The sequence below is a fragment of the Rutidosis leptorrhynchoides genome, chromosome 11 (assembly GCF_046630445.1).
Source record: "Rutidosis leptorrhynchoides isolate AG116_Rl617_1_P2 chromosome 11, CSIRO_AGI_Rlap_v1, whole genome shotgun sequence".
NCBI classification, from domain to species: domain Eukaryota; kingdom Viridiplantae; phylum Streptophyta; class Magnoliopsida; order Asterales; family Asteraceae; genus Rutidosis; species Rutidosis leptorrhynchoides.
Window position 1 is genome coordinate 108536497 of NC_092343.1, and position 13101 is coordinate 108549597.

The window sequence follows — 13101 nt, forward strand, 5'->3', positions numbered from 1 at the left end:
TTTAATTTTTAATGGGATTTTAAAATTCAAAAGTATTAAATGTTAGGTCATGGGATAATGCACAAAATAAAATAATAAAAGTAGTTTTCCATTATAATTTTTAATTAAAAAGTAATTTATTTATTTATTTTATTAAAAAAAATCATTTATTTTAAGGATTTTTTTTATATTTTTTTTAAAATATACAAATTGATTTACTACTTTTCCAAGAATATTTGTCAATATTTTTTTATTCATAATAACAATACTGATAATAAAGATATTAATTATTGATATCTTGTTTAAAAAGGATATTAATAATAATAATATTAATATATCAAATTAATGTTTAATTATTTACAAATAATTATTCGTGAATCGTCGGAATTAGTCGAGGTTAAATGAAATCATATAAAGATTTTTGTTTAAATTTTGTCGGAAATTTACGGGTTGTCATAGTATCCCCCTGTTAATAGAAATTTCGTCCCGAAATTTAGTTGTTGCCATCAGTCGGCGTTGTTTGTAAACAGGTGAGGATATTTTCATTTTATTTGGTCTTCACGTTCCCAGGTATGCTCGGGGCCTTTCGTGAATTCCAACTAATAGGATATTGTTTTGTTTCTAGCGTTTAAATCTTACGATCCATAAATTCTACGAAGTGCATTTTATTATTAATGCGGAGGTTATCTAAAGGATTTAACAAGAGTGTCATTGATTAGGTTTCCTCAGAAGGAGATGATGACACTATGTAGGCATTTCAATACACATGAAATGAATAATAGTGAGCTTATTTAAACCTTGAGCGTTTATGCCATAATATTAGGGTAGACAAAATAGAGAGGAGTTCATGAAAATCATAATCATGAAATTTGATAGAGATCATCATTGTTTACAACATGGATATTGTAATGATGAATATGAGTTGAAAAATAGAGTTTTATCACCTTTGAATAATGTGGATAAAACGATTCGATTATAGAAAGAGTATAAACGAAGCTATTACAAAAGATTGAAATGAGGAAATTAAATGTTCGCTTTAACTTTTGACGTAGTCACGATTGATTTCCGGGATTCAAGGAATTAGAGGAAATCTTCGTAGTCTATAGGATTTGATTCTCCGGTAATTAAGGAAATTAGGATTTTCTTTAATTAAATGCGGTGAATTGCCTCGATTGTTGTGTTTGGAATTTCGCTATAAATTAGCTTCTTCCGTTTCATTATCTTCACCACTTCTATACTTTCTTTCCTCAATTCATATTTCCAAAAGATTTGTTAATATGCTCAATCCAGTTCTTGTTCTTGACCTTATATTGGTTATTGCCACAATCTTCCTTCTTTTCCAACTCCCACCAGAGGAGTCTGTTTACTTCTATTATGCTTTAGGAATTATTGTGTTTTTAGTTCTCCCGTGTCTTTATATTGCTATACGCATTGATATACACGGTTTGTAATTTCAGTGTTGTTATCGGGCTTTATATTTTTCCTTATATGTCGGAGCTCTTTGCCTTTTTATTCTCCTCTCGACTCTAAGTAAAGCGAGTAATGGTCCAGAATTTGTAGGTATGAAGTTTCGAATGAACATATATAATGTTCTAAGAAAGCAATAGCACGATCTTGATTTGTCAAATTACCAGATAAAACTATCAAGAATATATGTTCTTGATATGTTTAGAGATTATATAGAATGTAAGAGTCGTGTAACATGGCAAATGATGATTATAAAGTCTATGAATCATCATCTTTCATTAAAAATTTATCATGACTTACTGTAATATAATAACGTTGGCCTGACGTCATTATATTATACTAACTCATGCTTCAATTCTCAACACTTCTTCAAAATATTTTAAACTTGAATTTTTTTAGAATATAGAAACTAATACAGTTTCCTTTATGATGTAACAAAGTTATTGCAAAGAGATAATTAATTGCGAACAAGAATCGTTATAAAGATATCTTCAGAAATATAGAGGATATTTATAACGAAAGATACAGTGATATCTTAGAATTTCTAAGATCGAAGGATGATAAAGAAGATTTGTCCGTAAAGGTTTAGAGTCAGGAGCATGGTATTCGTTAATGACCTCAGCAGATACTGAATTATTTAGATTCTTTGAAGGCAGGTTTAATCTTTGTGATTTATCCACAGCCTCCTTCATACTTTGCTCAATCCGTTTTCCAGTCCCAAATCTGAGCTTATACCATTCTTTATCATCAAACTTGTGGCCCTTAAGACATTCTACAATGTTTCCTCTGCATTTAATGCATCTATATTTGAATCATCGGTTATCAATGGTTTCAAGAAATTTTATTTTTAGATGATTAAACGCTGACTGTAATCATCAACGGATCTAATGGTTGACGAATAGGTGTTGTTGATTTCAAAAGTAATGAATGATAATTTCGGTGATTTGATGTAATAATTCATCATAGAATACGAATGAATATAATTCATGAATGTAGTAATCTTTAGGAAGATAACATCTGCTAAAGCTTTACTTGAATTTCGATATGTTAATTTCAGAATGTGTAATTGATTTTGTATGAAGATGATTGTGTATCATTGTAAAGGTAGTGCGTATAATTAATGATTTATGAATCGAAATTGAAGAATGTACAATGTATTAATGTGAGATGTAAATATTTCTCGGGTATTACCTATCCGTTAAAATATTTTCACAATTAACAGTTTGTACAACAGAATTTACAATCTTTATGAAGATATACGTTCATATATGTATTCTTCAGATATAATCATGGATTTAATGAGTTAATATATATTAAACTCATCTGATTTGTGGTTTGGAACGAGAGTAAATAATCTCCAAAACCTTAGAGATTTCATAATTGTCGCGAAATATTTCGCTAATGAAGTTATGAATCAATACATTCATCATTACACTTGATTTATTATGAAATGGAGTTTATTGTGTTGAAGCAGTGATTAACAATTGTTAAGTCATTAACGAAGGGATTACATCATAGCATATTAGTGATATGAATTAACCAAGTAGTACATACTAGTTGAGATTCTCACGTAATTGCTTAGTACGACAAGATTTATTATTGTTCCAAATCATATATATATATATATATATATATATATATATATATATATATATATATATATATATATATATATATATATATATATATATATATATAAAGTATACATATATAATTCTTCACGAAGAATGAGTCAATACATCTTAACTCATTATTATTAATATTCCTTGGTATCTATGGGACGTATGATATTGATGTTTGAGGTACTGAGTGTGATGTTGAGGTGTGGGATGCGGATGTTGTTGTTGATGAAGCTGATGCTGTTGGTTGTGATGCTGATGGTACTGGTTAGGCTGCTGGTGCAGCTGATGCTTGTAGATATCGCACCGTATTCTCCAGTGCCACCACTCGAGCGCGAAGCTCGTTGACTTCTTCTACCATTCCGGGATGATTGGCGGTTGGAACAAGAGGGTGAATAAGATATAAAATCTTCGATATTATATATTCGTGACGGGATACCCTGGAAAGAAGAGAGAAAATGGTGTTCCGAATTGGTTCGCCGGTAAGTGCTTCAGGTTCTTCGCCAAGAGGTGAATTTGATTGATGGAAGGGATCACCTTCTTCTTGCCTCCATTGATTGAGTCAGCTACGAACTCATCCCCAATTCATCCAGAATAGATGATGGCTGATTGGTTCGTTTGTTCCGGTTACACTGCCGTTGGAGCTCGAGGAGTTCGAGAAATTCATATTATGTGTTTGGAATAGGGTTTGATATGAAATGGGTATTGAATACTGAATGATATATTCGTCTCCTTGAATACGTATTTATAGCAAAAAGATTTCCGTAATTTACGGAGGAAATTTAGGAAAAGTGGTAGACAAGGTCTATTGGGATAGATATGATAAGATATGATTTGTCTATACTCCAATAATGGCAGTATGACGTGTCGAGATAATAAAATGATAAGTATGTAATCTAATAATCTTTCGATTAAATACTTTCAATTTGTATACTGTGATAACCCAATGACATTTTTCGGTTCGCAAACCGATGTATAAAGGTATAAGGTATATAGGTACGTGATATAACAGAGATTTATATACGTTTGAGTATGAATAGTAACAATTATAGGAGTTTCAAAAATCATGGATAATATTTCATGTAATACATATGTAATACACAAAACCATGATAGATGACATAGGAATGTCAAGAATTTCAGAAATCATGGTGTCGCATTTAAATGCGGTGGCGTAATTGGATAATACTTAGGAAAGTGAGCAGAGTTCTTAGGTTGGCTCGGCATTCTAAGATAAGTAAAGTTTCTAAAGTATAGTGTAGCATTTAACAGTTAAAGGCAACAAGTAAAGGCACCACGGTCAAGGAAAGTTGTAGTCCTACATTGCTAAGGTACCTAATTGTATAAAGCACACATAAAATGCAATCCTGATTCTCTACAAAAACCTGCTCTGATACCAATCTGTCACACCCCCAAATAGGGCCTGGGGTATTTGTGACTAATTATATCAAATTACAGTTGTATAAACGAGAACGACTCTATATGAGACGATTTATTGAGTTTTGCAGCGGAAGATAAATAGATTACATTAAATGTTTTTAAATGAATTGGTAAGTAATGCATGAAGACTCCAAGCATGGCAAGCAATCATCATCTAAGCAGCAGATATACAGCGGAAGCAATATTTAAGTACCTGAGAATAAACATGCTTAAAAAGTCAACACGAGGTTGAGTGAGTTCATAGGTTTGTCATAAATAATGATTTCAGTAATAGTATTAGACCACAAGATTTGTTTTCAAAAGTAGATCACTCAGATCCAGTCAAGTTGATCTCCCGTAGGATCAAAAAGTTATGCCAGTGCGTGATATTTAGACTAAACGTTGTTTGCCCCGTGACAAGTTGTTCTGTCCTTGTCGTTTAATTTCATTATCAAGTAATACAAAGACTTAGTCAAATGTATCGGGGACGTTACTCCCGATAGGCCTATCCCCAATAATTAAGAATGCCGTAGCAATTAAAAATATCACTGTAGGGACTTAGTCGGACATAGCTGTAGTGACCCGAACTTTTCCATGTTTATATATATTAATTGAGATTGATATTTACATGATTAAATGTTTCCAACATGTTAAGCAATCAAACTTGTTAAGACTTGATTAATTGAAATATGTTTCATATAGACAATTGACCACCCAAGTTGACCGGTGATTCACGAACGTTAAAACTTGTAAAAACTATATGATGACATATATATGGATATATATATATATAGTTAACATGATACTATGATAAGTAAACATATCATTAAGTATATTAACAATGAACTACATATGTAAAAACAAGACTACTAACTTAATGATTTTTAAACGAGACATATATGTAACGATTATCGTTGTAAAGACATTTAATGTATATATATCATATTAAGAGATATTCATACATGATAATATCATGATAATATAATAATTTAAAATCTCATTTGATATTATAAACATTGGGTTAACAACATTTAACAAGATCGTTAACCTAAAGGTTTCAAAACAACACTTACATGTAACGACTAACGATGACTTAACGACTCAGTTAAAATGTATATACATGTAGTGTTTTAATATGTATTTATACACTTTTGAAAGACTTCAATACACTTATCAAAATACTTCTACTTAACAAAAATGCTTACAATTACATCCTCGTTCAGTTTCATCAACAATTCTACTCGTATGCACCCGTATTCGTACTCGTACAATACACAGCTTTTAGATGTATGTACTATTGGTATATACACTCCAATTATCAGCTCTTAGCAGCCCATGTGAGTCACCTAACATATGTGGGAATCATCATTTGGCAACTAGCATGAACTATCTCATAAAATTACAAAAATATGAGTAATCATTCATGACTTATTTACATGAAAACAAAATAACATATCCTTTATATCTAATCCATACACCAACGACCAAAAACACCTACAAACACTTTCATTCTTCAATTTTCTTCATCTAATTGATCTCTCTCAAGTTCTATCTTCAAGTTCTAAGTGTTCTTCATAAATTCCAAAAGTTCTAGTTTCATAAAATCAAGAATACTTTCAAGTTTGCTAGCTCACTTCCAATCTTGTAAGGTGATCATCCAACCTCAATAAATCTTTGTTTCTTACAGTAGGTTATCATTCTAATACAAGGTAATAATCATATTCAAACTTTGGTTCAATTTCTATAACTATAACAATCTTATTTCAAGTGATGATCTTACTTGAACTTGTTTTCGTGTCATGATTCTGCTTCAAGAACTTCGAGCCATCCAAGGATCCATTGAAGCTAGATCCATTTTTCTCTTTTCCAGTAGGTTTATCCAAGGAACTTAAGGTAGTAATGATGTTCATAACATCATTCGATTCATACATATAAAGCTATCTTATTCGAAGGTTTAAACTTGTAATCACTAGAACATAGTTTAGTTAATTCTAAACTTGTTTGCAAACAAAAGTTAATCCTTCTAACTTGACTTTTAAAATCAACTAAACACATGTTCTATATCTATATTATATGCTAACTTAATGATTTAAAACCTGGAAACACGAAAAACACCGTAAAACCGGATTTACGCCGTCGTAGTAACACCGCGGGCTGTTTTGGGTTAGTTAATTAAAAACTATGATAAACTTTGATTTAAAAGTTGTTATTCTGAGAAAATGATTTTTATTATGAACATGAAACTATATCCAAAAATTATGGTTAAACTCAAAGTGGAAGTATGTTTTCTAAAATGGTCATCTAGACGTCGTTCTTTCGACTGAAATGACTACCTTTACAAAAACGACTTGTAACTTATTTTTCTAACTATAAACCTATACTTTTTCTGTTTAGATTCATAAAATAGAGTTCAATATGAAACCATAGCAATTTGATTCACTCAAAACGGATTTAAAATGAAGAAGTTATGGGTAAAACAAGATTGGATAATTTTTCTCATTTTAGCTACGTGAAAATTGGTAACAAATCTATTCCAACCATAACTTAATCAACTTGTATTGTATATTATGTAATCTTGAGATACCATAGACACGTATACAATGTTTCGACCTATCATGTCGACACATCTATATATATTTCGGAACAACCATAGACACTCTATATGTGAATGTTGGAGTTAGCTATACAGGGTTGAGGTTGATTCCAAAATATATATAGTTTGAGTTGTGATCAATACTGAGATACGTATACACTGGGTCGTGGATTGATTCAATATAATATTTATCGATTTATTTCTGTACATCTAACTGTGGACAACTAGTTGTAGGTTACTAACGAGGACAGCTGACTTAATAAACTTAAAACATCAAAATATATTAAAAGTGTTGTAAATATATTTTGAACATACTTTGATATATATGTATATATTGTTATAGGTTCGTGAATCAACCAGTGGTCAAGTCTTACTTCCCGACGAAGTAAAAAATCTGTGAAAGTGAGTTATAGTCCCACTTTTAAAATCTAATATTTTTGGGATGAGAATACATGCAGGTTTTATAAATGATTTACAAAATAGACACAAGTACGTGAAACTACATTCTATGGTTGAATTATCGAAATCGAATATGCCCCTTTTTATTAAGTCTGGTAATCTAAGAATTAGGGAAAAGACACCCTAATTGACGCGAATCCTAAAGATAGATCTATCGGGCCCAACAAGCCCCATCCAAAGTACCGGATGCTTTAGTACTTCGAAATTTATATCATATCCGAAGGGTGTCCCGGAATGATGGGGATATTCTTATATATGCATCTTGTTAATGTCGGTTACCAGGTGTTCACCATATGAATGATATTTATCTCTATGTATGGGATGTGTATTGAAATATGAAATCTTGTGGTCTATTATTATGATTGGATATATATATAGGTTAAACCTATAACTCACCAACATTTTTGTTGACGTTTTAAGCATGTTTATTCTCAGGTGATTATTAAGAGCTTCCGTTGTCGCATACTTAAATAAGGACGAGATTTGGAGTCCATGCTTGTATGATATTGTGTAAAAACTGCATTCAAGAAACTTATTTTGTTGTAACATATTTGTATTGTAAACCATTATGTAATGGTCGTGTGTAAACAGGATATTTTAGATTATCATTATTTGATAATCTACGTAAAGCTTTTTAAACCTTTATTGATAAAATAAAGGTTATGGTTTGTTTTAAAATGAATGCAGTCTTTGAAAAACGTCTCATATAGAGGTCAAAACCTCGCAACGAAATCAATTAATATGGAACGTTTTTAATCAATAAGAACGGGACATTTCAATAGCCGGGTATAGCATAGTTTTAACAGTTGGTACTGATATTTAGACTAGACTTTCAAGTTTGCCCCGTAACAAGTTATCATTTATACTTGTCGGTTGGGAACTTGCTGGTCATAGCCCAACATATCACAGTTTAATAGTTGGTACTTGTATTTAGACTAGACTTTCAAGTTTGCCCCGTAACAAGTTATCGTTTATACTTGTCGGTTGGGGACTTGCTGGTCATAGCCCAACATATTACAGTTTAATAGTTGATACGTGTAAAACAGTTATAAAAGTTGCGCATGTATTCTCAGCCCAAAAATATAGATAAAAAGGGAGCAGATGAACTCACCTTAAATAGCAGTTGAAGTATTCCACGCAAGAAGGAAAGTAAATAAGTAAGTGATCTGGATATCAACCTTGAGGTATAACGTTTGATTAGTTAATGTCTAAATTGACATAAAGTATGTTTATTAATATAGCAACTATATTGACAGTGACGGTTTTCGAGAAAAGTTCCTATTTCTCAAAAGTTTCTATTTTTGAAAACCTACTATTTATGAAAAACTTCCACTTATAGTAAAAGAAAATCCTCAACCAACCGACCAAGGTTAATTATGGTTAATGGTGTTTCCGCCAAGGAAGCAAAATATTGGGAGGATTACCAATTCTCCGATGAATCGGATTCCGACGAGAATTCCGATGATGTTATAGAAATTACCCCAACTGAATTTAAAAAGGCAAAAGAAAATAATAAGGGAAAGAGCATAAAAATAGAGAAATCTAATTCCAACCCCGATGAACTTTATATGTATCGTCAACCCCCGAAGTCCTTAAGTTGTAACAATGACCCAGGAACCTCTAAACCACCAGGTTTTTCTAAACCAATGTGGATAACGACGGCTCGTATTAGGGGAACATCATATATCCCTAGAAACTTGGCAAAACGAATCAAAACCGAAGAAGAAGAAACAAGCGAGTCGGAATAAGATAGTTGTATTCGTGTGGTGTAATATATGTAATATAGTGTGCTTATGCTTTATGATATATGTAAAAATTGCTTGTATTAATAAGTATTTTTTTTATGAATCTAACTCTTGTCTATTTTACAGTATAAAAACACAAAATGGATAGACAACCCAATATTTTAAGAGACCTACCCGGAGACATGATTGATGAAATCTTATCTAGAGTCGGTCAGAATTCTTCGGCACAACTATTTAAGGCGAGATCAGTTTGTAAGACATTCGAAGAACGTTCCAAGAATGCCTTGGTTTATAAAAGGCTTTCGTTCGAAAGATGGGGATATCACATTGGGAAATCCATAAGTTACGATGTGTTTACTTTGACGCATATATTGCGGAGAACCCAAATGCTATTTTACGCAATGGGTTAAGAAATTATTTTGACTCAATATATCCGAATATTGGACTTCGTGATTTAGAAAAAGTGGCTAACATGCAACAAAAAGAAGCATGTTATGCTTACGGATTAGTAATGTTCGCTTCTCACCAAAGTGAGAACAAGAACATCGGGCTACAACTATTAAACAAAACGTTCCCACAAGTGATGGAGTCGGTAATTGGGGTAAGAAATGAGGTTTTTAGATTGTTACGGGACTGTTGGACATTACGTAACCCTCGTCCCTTTGACGACGTTACAATATGCTGTCTTATCAACGGCCATAACGGTTATGTTCCACAAGACCAAGGATGGGAAGTAATCCTAGTAAAACCAGAATGCATGACTTGTTTCTGGACGTATGAATTACGTGTCTTTATTGCCTTTGCTGGACGACTTGTGTACTAGCTAGAATTATGTTCACAACCATCTTGTATCAAATTTATTGTGTGCTATATTTCATGCTATATGTAAAATAAGCGGTATTGTAAGTTTGTAAAATATTGTGTAAAAGTTTGAACGCGAAATATTATTATAATCAGTTTTTCATATAGAATTGTAGTAGTTGAATTGTATATTAGCTACTAAGTATGAACTTAACGGGTAGGTACTACCCGAATTTAAACTTATAAAATGCTAATATGAAGAAAAAGCTTTTATAAATGAGTTCATATTATGCTACGAAATACTATTAACTACTCTTAATATTCTGTATGATTAACTTGTTCCATTTGACTATTTTGAAGGAAATGGCACCGACTACTCGACACACCGTGAATATGAATGAAGAGGAATTCCGTACTTTTCTAGCTTCAAACATAGCCGCAGTACAGGCTGCGCTACATACCAACAATAACCTTGGATCTAGCAGTACAGGAAATCGTGTAGGATGCACCTACAAAGAATTCACTGCCTGCAAACCTTTGGAATTTGATGGAACCGAAGGACCGATCGGATTGAAACGGTGGACCGAGAAGGTCGAATCGGTGTTTGCCATAAGTAAGTGTACTGAAGAGGACAAAGTGAAGTACGCTACGCATACCTTCACAGGTTCTGCGTTAACATGGTGGAATACCTATCTAGAGCAAGTGGGACAAGACGATGCGTAAGCACTACCGTGGTCAGCATTCAAGCACTTGATGAACGAGAAGTACCGTCCCAGAATCGAGGTCAATAAGCTCAAGACAGAACTTAGAGGGTTACGAACCCAAGGATTTGATATTACCATGTACGAAAGACGATTCACAGAATTGTGCCTATTGTGTCCGGGAGCATTCGAAGATGAGGAAGAGAAGATCAACGCGTTTGTGAAAGGATTACCGGAAAGAATCCAAGAAGATATAAGTTCACACGAGCCCGCCTCCATACAACAGGCATGTAGAATGGCTCACAAACTAGTGAACCAGATTGAAGAAAGAATTAAAGAACAGACTGCTGAAGAGGCCAATGTGAAGCAAGTCAAAAGAAAGTGGGAGGAAAATGGTGATAAGAATCACCAATACAACAACAACAGCAATTACAACAATAATCGCAACAATTATCTCAACAATCGCAACATCAATCGCAACTACAACAAATGGCCCAACAACAACAACAACAACAACAACAACAGCAGCAGCAACTACAACAATCATCCCAACAACAATAATAACCGCAATAACAACAACAATCAGAAGCAGCTATGCCAAAGGTGTGAAAAGTATCACTCGGGGTTCTGCACCAAATTTTGCAACAAGTGTAAAAGAAATGGTCATAGCGCGGCGAAGTGTGAGGTCTACGGACCAGGGGTTAATAGAACGAAAGGAACAAATGGTGTCGGAACGAGTAATGGCGGAGCAAGTAGTGTCGGAGCAAGTTATGCCAATGTAGTTTGTTATAAATGTGGAAAACCGGGCCACATTATTAGAAATTGCCCGAACCAGGAGAACACGAATGGACAAGGCCGCGGAAGAGTTTTCAATATTAATGCGGCAGAGGCACAAGAAGACCCGGAGCTTGTTACGGGTACGTTTCTTATTGACAATAAATCTGCTTACGTTTTATTTGATTCGGGTGCGGATAGAAGCTATATGAGTAGAGATTTTTGTGCTAAATTAAGTTGTCCATTGACGCCTTTGGATAGTAAATTTTTACTCGAATTAGCAAATGGTAAATTAATTTCAGCAGATAATATATGTCGGAATCGAGAAATTAAACTGGTTAGCGAAACATTTAAGATTGATTTGATACCAGTAGAGTTAGGGAGTTTTGATGTGATAATCGGGATGGACTGGTTGAAAGAAGTGAAAGCAGAGATCGTTTGTTACAAAAATGCAATTCGCATTATACGAGAAAAAGGAAAACCCTTAATGGTGTACGGAGAAAAGGGCAACACGAAGCTACATCTTATTAGTAATTTGAAGGCACAAAAACTAATAAGAAAAGGTTGCTATGCTGTTCTAGCACACGTCGAGAAAGTACAAACTGAAGAAAAGAGCATCAATGATGTTCCCATTGCAAAAGAATTTCCCGATGTATTTCCGAAAGAATTACCGGGATTACCCCCACATCGATCCGTTGAATTTCAAATAGATCTTGTACCAGGAGCTGCACCAATAGCTCGTGCTCCTTACAGACTCGCACCCAGCGAGATGAAAGAACTGCAAAGCCAATTACAAGAACTTTTAGAGCGTGGTTTCATTCGAGCAAGCACATCACCGTGGGGAGCTCCTGTTTTGTTTGTCAAGAAGAAAGATGGTACATTCAGGTTGTGTATCGACTACCGAGAGTTGAACAAACTTACCATCAAGAACCGCTACCCACTACCGAGAATCGACGACTTATTTGATCAACTACAAGGCTCGTCTGTTTATTCAAAGATTGACTTACGTTCTGGGTATCATCAAATGCGGGTGAAAGAAGATGATATTCCAAAGACTGCTTTCAGAACACGTTACGGTCATTACGAGTTTATGGTCATGCCGTTTGGTTTAACTAATGCACCAGCTGTGTTCATGGACCTTATGAACCGAGTGTGTGGACCATACCTTGACAAGTTTGTCATTGTCTTCATTGATGACATACTTATTTACTCAAAGAATGACCAAGAACACGGTCAACATTTGAGAAAGGTGTTAGAAGTATTGAGGAAGGAAGAATTGTACGCTAAGTTTTCAAAGTGTGCATTTTGGTTGGAAGAAGTTCAATTCCTCGGTCACATAGTGAACAAAGAAGGTATTAAGGTGGATCCAACAAAGATAGAAACTGTTGAAAAGTGGGAAACCCCGAAAACTCCGAAACACATACGCCAGTTTTTAGGACTAGCTGGTTACTACAGAAGGTTCATCCAAGACTTTTCCAGAATAGCAAAACCCTTGACTGCATTAACGCATAAAGGGAAGAAATTTGAATGGAATGATGAACAAGA